The sequence below is a fragment of the Ylistrum balloti genome, unplaced genomic scaffold (assembly GCF_031769215.1).
Source record: "Ylistrum balloti isolate Yb309-2 unplaced genomic scaffold, AGI_CSIRO_Ybal_v1 Utg369830, whole genome shotgun sequence".
In the NCBI taxonomy this organism is placed as follows: domain Eukaryota; kingdom Metazoa; phylum Mollusca; class Bivalvia; order Pectinida; family Pectinidae; genus Ylistrum; species Ylistrum balloti.
This window is the reverse complement of record NW_026781993.1, coordinates 1,716,059-1,726,426: the sequence shown is the minus strand read 5'-3', so window position 1 is coordinate 1,726,426 and position 10,368 is coordinate 1,716,059.

Below are 10,368 nucleotides of genomic sequence, written 5' to 3'. Positions count from 1 at the left end.
CCCGGTGCTTACAGTCGTCCAGTCCCCGGGTTTCTACATGAACAAACATATTTTCCTAAATTCTACAGTCAATTAATTCAAACGAGTATTTTTGAATGAAGTTTTTGTTAAAAAGTCATCATGTTCAACATCAAATTATGTTTGTACATCTCATTGCTACCAGAAAAAACCGCATTTCAAAACTTTAATGTCAGAATTTACTCTGCCTAACGAAAATTTGTCGAAGTGTTTGAAATAACAATGCAGTATTCAGCCACAGGTACGTATAAAAATCTTGTATAAATAGTCCAACAACAATCTCTTGTGCACTCTCAGCGATGCGGACAAACTTGAAAAACTACAGTTAGAAGCTGCTAGAATCATAACCGAATTACCATCTTACGCTAGTAGGGAATCCCCTTATTTTGAAAGTGGACTAGAACCATTGTTTGAAAGACGATCTAGAAGGAAGTTACAGTTATTTTACAAAATTACTAACAATCTAACACCAAGTTACTTGTCTTCCTTACTACCACCGATAGTTTCCGAAAATTCATCTTACAATCTTCGTAATGCACATAATTTTTCGTTACCAAATTTCCAACTACAATTAACAAACTCATCTTTCTTCCCCTCCACTATTAGGCTCTGGAATCAGCTCGATTTAGGAATAAGGCAAAGTATATCATACCAATCTTTTTTTTAAAAAAATCCCTTAAACGCAACATAACTGTTCCAAACTTCTATTATTTCGGCGATAGAAAAAAATATATACTCCACGTTAGACTACGAAATCATGCCAGCACTCTAAACAATGACCTCTATAGAGTTAATTTGATAAATTATCGACACTGTCAATGTGGACACCATATTGAAGACACCTTTCACTATTTCTTTGTTTGTAACAACTATGTTAATCAGAGACTTATTTTATTACGTGAATTAAATAGTTATATTCCGATTGACCTGCATCTGCTCTTATATGGTAATGACAATCTATCTGCAAATGAAAATTTTAGAATAAGTCAAGTCACTCAACAGTATATTATAGACTCTAATAGATTTTGATTTCCTCTTTGTTATATACTTTTTTACCCCGTTTATTTATAATATTGTCGCTATAACCAACATATATTACCGTAGATATATAATAATAATTAATGTACATAAATATAATTATTGGTCTCTCCCGGAATGGATGGCACCAAGGGTGTGTATTCAGAAGGATTCGAAATGAAGAGGAGAAAGCACTTGAGCACGGGACGTGATGAACATTAGAAAAGTAAGAAAGCAATGTACAGTGAACAGTTCATGGTGTTGTCCATGTCTGGGAGAGACCATATTAACTATATTATCTTTATAAACGTCATATTACAATTGTGTTGTTAGCTCTCTCTCTCTCTCTCTCTCTCTCTCTCTCTCTCTGATACATTTTTCACTTAAACATGCCACCTTGTATATTTGTTTGTACAATAGTTTTCAGGAAAGGACTTAATATAAGTTGGCAAACTTGTGCCCAATCCCAATGTATATATTGATACAACAAAATATGTTTAAATAAAAAAATCTTGTGCATTCGTTTGCAAGCAATTCAACGCGCCATCCCGGCACTCGCACCTCAGCAACCCGGGGATGGAGGTTGTACACGGTGATATTGCATGACTTGTTTATCCATTTTTTATAACAAAAACAAATAGGATTTAGAGGAATAACCAGTCTTCATGGCTTTTCTTCTTGGAATAATTAAGATTTTATAGCTTGAAATCTAGGTTCATTCACTTAGCCTGCACCTGGAAATTACCAAATATCACCTAGCCTGCATTGCATATAGTATTTTTTCATGTTTGTCACTCATCGTAAAACTAGAGAGACAGAGATACATATTGAAATGTGAAAACTAGTTATTGAAATTGTGTGTTGAAATAATGAATGAACTCAAATTTATAAACATTTATGTATGTACAATGTATACGAAATACTTAACAATCTTAAGAATAAATAGTTTTGAAAAAAAACAAATACGATCGTTTTAATAGTATTTATTGTTCCTTAAAACACCGTTATTAACAGAAATTTGATGTAAAGGCGGAAACGAAATCACAATTATGTAACCAAATTATATTCAAAATATGTCTACATACACATGTACATGAGAATTACAACGGCCCATGTTTGTGATTCCAAAGACAATTATTTCTTATGGTGTTTTTATGTACTTAACCGAGCAATAGAAACAATATTCATCTAACTATTGTATATGATCAATAGATGTTTTTGTGAGAAATTCTAGCTTAGATGATTTGGTGATTTTTCTTCTTTAAAAACTGTTGTAGGTATCAGTTTAAAATCAATCAACGCACAAGTTCAGTTTTTTTTAAAAAGAAAGTGGTAGAGGTGATTAATATGCTCTTCATGCTGGCTATAAGTTGTCTGTAAAGAGAAGGCTGACTGACCGTGTTTATTGAATGTATATCTTCTCAACGTCTGGCTAGAATGAAGACTCTGAACAGTTTTTCAGTGACTTTTGGACAGAACCACAATCATCCTGCTGGTCCGATTGGTTTAGCTTCGAATGCATACATCAACAATGTTTAACAAGGTATCGAGATGAACTGTAGCAAATCCGACCATCTATGATGATGAAATTACGAGACAGAGACTTTGACGATGATGTTGGAGACATGATAGGTCGGATTTCAACCTTCGAGAGTTGCAAGACATCCCTCTATAGAAGCCGCTCTAAGGTTCTGCTAAAATTACTAGTCACGCAACAGGATGTTAATCTTGAAGGTTCATGGATGGAAACTGAATGCGGGAAAAGTTACTGACAACCAAGGTTATAGGATTTTGACTTCTGATGACAGTTTGAGGAAACTTTGCAATGTTGCTGCAGTGTTTTGTGATGGCACCTTTTAATTATGTTCTTGATTGCTCAGCCAGTTATATTCCCTACATATTAATGAAGTTATACAATGTATACAAAACGGAATCTATCTACACTGGATTCTTCACAATTTATATTTGTGATTATAAAACTGTCTCAGAAGATACAGGTAACTGATGAAGCCGACATAATCCAACTTGCAGCTGGAGGGAAACAACGACCAAAAAGGAGAAAATACGTTCAACTGAATTCTTGTCTATGGCGGCTTAAAGACAGGTTTGTTCGATGTTATATTTAGTGATACAGCATCACACTTGCCCTATTTGGTCTTATTGACATACAAAGCCTTTGATATGTATTTTGTGCATAATTTGATATAATGACCCCTTAAGAACATGGCTCAAAATTCTATGATGTGTCTTTTGTGCATAAATTAATAAACTGACCCTCAAGGATATGATATTTTCAAAACCCACCTGTTAGTGTTATGATCAAATTGAATTAAACTTTAAATTCTGTTTAAAATCATCATCCATATTTGTTTCACTGTTTAAAAGAATATGTTAATGTTTAAAGGTGTTTTGCTAGAATATCAAAAGATAATATGAAAAGTAATAGCAAAGTGTCTAAAATCATAAAATTACTATATATAGATATTTACTTTTTGTGTTGTGTAATGTAAATTGTACTCACTTAGCCTTCACATTACAACTTACTTTTACCGAGGTAAATACCCTATACAGGCCAAGTGAGAAGACACCGAAATTCTCTGGACTTCACTTGGCCCTCTCTACATATACAATGAACAGTAGCTTCATTTTCTAGAAAGTATATACCAGGCTAGGGTTTAAATTGATTTTATAAAGAAATGTACTGGTTACCAAGATGTAATGAATGAGTCTTTAAACTTTAAAACACTGTAACTTGGTAAATGTTAAGAGCTTTTTACTTGACTTGTTGATACTATAAAACGTGAAATCGTAGAAAATTGTTAATTTGAAAATGCCTGAAAAACCCCCTAAGCGGTGAAAGGGTTATTTTTAGGATTTTCATTGGCTTAACCAATGTAAAAACAAACTTATCATTAACCTGGTTACCCAAAGAATGATCTTCAGAACAGATGTTTATTTTAACAAGTCTTATAAGTTAAGAGCTATTCCATTTACCCGATGCTTCAAATATCTTTCCAAAATAAATTGTGGCAGTTGGATTCTCATTATGTCATTATATTCCTCTACACAGTTACAAATCTTACTATTCTCAGAGAAACCTTGCTTTGCAGTAGACACTTTATAGGGCTTCGGCATCCGAGGAGGTTTTCCTGGTTACAACTTGAAAATCGTTTACAGGCTTAAGGTTTTATTCAATCACCTTGACACACTTACGTACTTAACAATAGGTCACATACATATAGTAAGCATGATACATGGTATGTGATGATACAAAATGACAACATGTTCTGTAAATATTGGTACATAATGTAACTCCATTCATCAAGTTTAGCCTACTACAAATCTGGGAATTTTTGTGGATAACTTTACACTGAATATGTTCATTAATCCTTGAATTTTTACTTCATCTTGGATATGTGAAGTGATATTTTGGTATGTATTTCCCTCTGCAATGATACCTTTTACTGATTCGTTTCGGCATTTAAATAAATAGTGGAACTCATCTCCAATGTCGGAGTATAGGAATACCTAACTATCTTCCTATTTCTACAAGTAAATGTATTTTTGAAAAACAAAACTTTTACCTTTCGTTAGTATTAAGTTTAATTGAACATTTTTCTTGTTCATATTTTTCTTAAATATGGAATATGTGTGTCCTCTAGAGGAGATTGATTGTACCAGACATAATTCAGACTAGTTTGAAAGAAAGCTATTTAAATGACAGTTCTATTTTCTTGTAACATATACATTAACATATAGACAGTACTTTATACATCATTAGAGATAATCAACTTATGCCAGAATACACTCAATTTTCAATGTTCCAGCTCACTATAAACAACGAAATCAGCTGTGTGTTTTTTCTTACGTTAAGCATAATTTCATAAAATTTCACATGGACGTTTTCTATCTTCTATTTCTGATGAATACAGGATAACTCATATATATATATCTTGATTTTTTTATTATTTCCAGACAATCTTTTTTCAATTTTTTTTTTAGTATAACAGCATTTAATGTAAACGAAGAATAATGTTTAAAATCAAGTTTGTGAAGAAATTAATGATGTAGCAACAATTTTAATTTCACTTATAAATCATGTATAATGGAAATGGAAATAATATTTCAAAATGTCAAAAACCAGCTCAATATTATTTCCGTGCAAAGCAAACCATATATAAAATTTACAAATTATCAGTGTCTGTATATTATATCTGATTTAGATATGGCTCTATTTCTGTGCTTTTACATTCCATAATACAAGTAGAACTGCTGGAAAGTCATAAATATTTCATTCTATCATCTTCCTCAGAAAGCATGACTGAATTTATCTATTTGGTAAATACTGCTGTTATAAAGCCCTTTTCAAATGTCACTGCATAAAATCAAGGTATTCCAAACATAAGTTTTTTATTCAAAATACATTGAAGGTGCATCTCTTTCAAAAAAAAAAAATAAATAAATGAAATTTGGAATTTGTTCACTTGAGAGAGCCTTTACGTATGCAACAGGAATATTGCATAAGATCAGTCATGCTTGTTATCCGTCTGGAAATCTCGGTTATTTATACAGGTAAATGTTTACATTAGTTTAACCGAGTAGTTGATTTATACTTTTATACATCTGACAGACTAAACAGATTGCCAAGAATGAGGCATTGGCAGAAATTGATTGAAAATCTACCACCAAAAATAGTTATAGGTATTGACCAACATCTAAACTTTTAGAACTATAAAAATTTGTCATCTTCATGCAATATCAGTCCACACATAGCTGTAATATATGGTCGGGTAGTGATACCACACTCGCCTTTTACTCAGTCGTCCTGTGTTTGATTCCCACAATGTATGTGCTAAGGTTGGGGTTCATCTGTCTGACTATCTGGGTTTCCCCTGGTATTCCAGTTTCCTCCCACAATAAGACCCTTGACAAGCTTACATCCAAGCCAACAAGTGTAAGATGCTATAACTTGTTTCACAATCGTTGTAGAATAAATAAAGCTAATATTTTATATGATATGACAGCTTGTTTTGTCTGATATGTTACAGAAATACTCAAATAATTGATTTTTCATTTCCCATCATCACAATTTTATGATGTCCAGACATAGTGTGGAAGGTACAGAGATATTTGTGTTAGTATGCCTATTTCCTTCGGGGAAAAAACCCAACATAATTATGGATTTTGTTCCGACAAGAACAAGTAATTGATTTTCAGTGCATTCTGAAGTATAATTTGTATTACAGTACATTTATTTCATCCAGATTCAAACTAGATCTGTTGTAAACAAAGATCTCCTTCCTTCACAACAATGTTAATTAACTTTCCCCACTTATCACCAACAAATTACATATAAATCATTCTAGTCAATGACAGATGAAAATCTACTTGGTAGGATTGAAATCTGTTGGCTGTTGTTTTTTAAAGCATATGTTTGAATCGCAGTGACAGAAACATTGAGTAGCAATTGTCACAGTGGTATCTGAAACTGTGCCAAATAAGTGATGTGCTTATTGCTGAATGGAACTTAATAAATCTAACAGAAAGCAATTAAAAGCCAAAATTTGTTTGTCCATTCATGTCAATTTGCTATTCAAAATCGCGATTAGAACATGACCGAACGTTTCAAAGAAATGTCAGTCGGTAAAATATCAGTATCAGAACCAATATACAATGTTTAAATAAGCATGTGCTGCTCGTATGTTATACCTGTCACTGGAAAAACCTTGACAAGAAACACAGCCATCATTCATCTAATTTTCAAATCAGATAAAGATGAGAGTATATGTAAGTACCGACTGTCAGAATGTAAAACATAAACATAATAATGTCAAAATGCATGAGAGAAGGAATATCAAAAGTGATAAAATTGCTTTAAAGGATACTTATTCTGTCCCAATTTCTGTTTGAAAACTTCTTTCCTTACAAACATCCTTCCTAACTCAGATTCAGAGACATCCGATAAATCCTTGTTTCTAAGGCTAACAGTCAATAACATTTCATGTATAGATATGGTCTAGAAAGGACTTCATTGCATTAAAACTTTTTTAGATTACTATCTTATTTTCAATTATTCTAATAATTGGAGTACTGTAGGAGGAAAACAAATTACACAGCACAAAATTTAAATGTAAAAGAAATTATACTGTAATTGTAGCAGGACTCATTGACAATGTTCAAAAATAGAAACAAAATCTTGTTTAACTGGGTATTTTATGACAGGCTGTGATTTGGTATTTGGTAACTTGAAGGTCAACTATTGATAACTTTGTAACATTCAGTCTTAAAATCACCAAAATCCCTTATCTTTACAAAACATATACAATGTTATTTTACAATGAGTAATTCTGTACATCAACAAATGCATGGGGTGCAACCGTAATATGAGATTTTTAACAAGCCTAGAATTTGTCAAGTCATGTTCTGATAAACTCAATGACCTTTGGAAAGGTGATCCATGGTCTAGAAATGGAAAATATGTTAAACAGTGGAATACAGGTATATCAAGTTGTGTAGCAGTCAGGGAACATCTATATACTCTCAGGTGGAAGAATAAATACACACTTATGGTATTACCATTTCAAGAACAAAAATATTTACAACTCAAAATTCAACAGAAACTTCATGGACTTTTTATCATATGATAAAATTTATTGCTGTAATATCTGACTACCCAGTGAAAAAGACAAACGTCAATTATAACCAATATTGATTCAGGGATGTATATTTCCAGGCAGTACAACACCAACACAGTTTCTGGACAAGAGCTGTGGTACCAGTGGCCTTTAATCATATGAGGTTTCACTGTTACATCATCTCTATGTCTGAACTTTCTGTGGATAGAGATAAGGTGGTCAACGAGCCTACTTGCTTAAGTTTGATAGGGCAACAAACAACTTGATGTTTACAAATCCATCACTTCAAATGATTTATCTTAATCCTATATTTATAAATATATTGCTATTTATACCAAAGCCTACACAAAATAGATTCATTTATGTTTTATTATTTACGAAAGAAAATCTATATAAAAATGTACAAAACTACTTTGATATTGGTTTAAAGCAGTGATTTGTTATGGATACTGTAACAAACAATAGGCTAGATCATGTGGCCAAACTTGCAGTTGTTCACCTTTAGGTTATTTCTTTTTTCTTTTTTTTTTAGATGAAAGATTTTAATGCCAGAAACTTAATTAATGAGGGTCTGCCAGGGTTGGGGCCCTGGGGTCAGACTCTGTACAAACATGTTGTCCTCTCACAGGAGGGCTATCTATCATCACACACACTATCACTACATACATTTCACTTACACAGCCTTTCACACTCATTTTATTACAATGGCTATGGAATGAAATCTGGATAGGAATAAATACCTGTTAGTTTTATCTTACTTGTACCTCATTCATTCCCTTACACTCACTCATCATTGCTCATTACAGTTACTAATTCATTTTCTCACTCACACTTCACAGTCTTCCACCCATTCCCTGATATACAATGTACTGGCAACGCCATTGGAAATTAATATATTAAATTCTTTAGATTAGAAAATGAATAAAGTGAGCTGACTGCATATGGATTGGATTAGAGCCCCCTCTGACACAGATCATATATAAATGATAACAGCTAATTAAATCTTTTACACTGCATTGCATAGCCCTTTCATATTTATTTACAGTGTGTAAATAAAAATAATAAATGAACACATGATCTTAAAAATTTTAACGTGTGCGTTATTGTACACAATGCATGAAATTGATGTATGGGGAGAGTTCTCTTACATTACGGATTATTTGTTTTAATTGTTTAGAATTATTGTGAATATCCCCCATTTATTTTGAAATTTTGATTCTAAATTATGTTTTTTTGCAATATATTTTTCTACTTTCAAAACCTGAGTGAAATACAATTTACATGCTTGAAAGGATGGTAGTTTATTTTTAAATTTACATGAATAAATGTGAAATTTCAACATTAAGAGGAAGTGGTTTAATCTTTGACTAAAGTTTGCATTACCAAATATTACATCAGTGGCATTTACTACAAGATCATTCTGGGTATTATCATTTTCAGAGTACCACATAATAAATTCTTCTAATAATTCATTTGTATAATAACAATAGTATAGAATGTGTTCCACTGTTTCTTTCTCTCTATTGCAGAATGAACATAAATTATCTTGTTCTATATCGATTTTAAATAAAAAGGACTTAGTAGGTAAAATTCTGTGATGTATCTTATACTGAAAGGCCTGTAGTTTAGTTTCTCTAGTATATTGAAAAACAGAAGCATAAGTATCAAATATGAAATTTTCCCTTAGATCTAATTTGGCTCTCCATTTATCCTGACTCGTGAATGGATTAATAAACTTTTTATCCAAGAAGATTTTGTAAATAAATTTCAAGCATGGAGAGGTCTTTATTTTATGAATTGCATTGGTAGTTTCACACAATTCTATATTTCCCCCCAAAAAACTCCTTCCTCGATATTCATCTTTCCACCTCTGATTAATTTTGTTTACAAGAGAATAAAATTGCAAAAATCCTGAACATCCTGATATCTTTTTAAATTACCATTCTGAAAAAGATCCTTTATTTTACTAAAGCCAAACCGTTTCCAGCTGATACCCAGGTACATTTTGTTGTGTGGTAGTAGGTTAATTAAATCTTCATTTAAATATTCTTCTAGACTATGAGACTCATTTTGGATCTCTGCTAAGGCAAATATGACATCTTTCCAAAACTTGTTCTTAATATGTTTTCCTATATTTTCAAGAGAGTGTGAGTTCAGCTGAAAAGCAATGTTTGGATCAAGTTTCAAAATATCTGGAACTTAAGTTTTCCATGGTACTGATTCATTTTCCAGTAATCTTTTTAACCATTTCAATTTCAAGTATTTGATAAAAGAAATAATATGAGTCATTTTTAGGCCTCCAACTTCAAGCAAACCAATCAAAGTATCTCTCTTAATTTTTTCAACTTTATAATTCCATATAAACTTGTACAGTATGCTATTAAGCTGAGTTAAAATTTTTGAAGACGGGTTTGGGATCGAGCTGAAGATATGTACATATGTAGGAATGATTATTGATTTTACCACTGTTATTCTGCCAAGTAAAGAAAGATCTCTTTTGGTCCAGAATTTCAATTTACGTTCAGTGTCTTTTAATTTATTAGAATAGTTCAGTCTTTCCATATCTTCCAAGTTCAGAGAGAAAACTATTCCTAACAGTTTGAAGTTCCTTGTAGACCATGACAGGTTAAGATCTTCACAGATTTTTTGTTCTGAAAAATTTTTGCTACCTAACCAATAAACATTAGATTTTAAAACA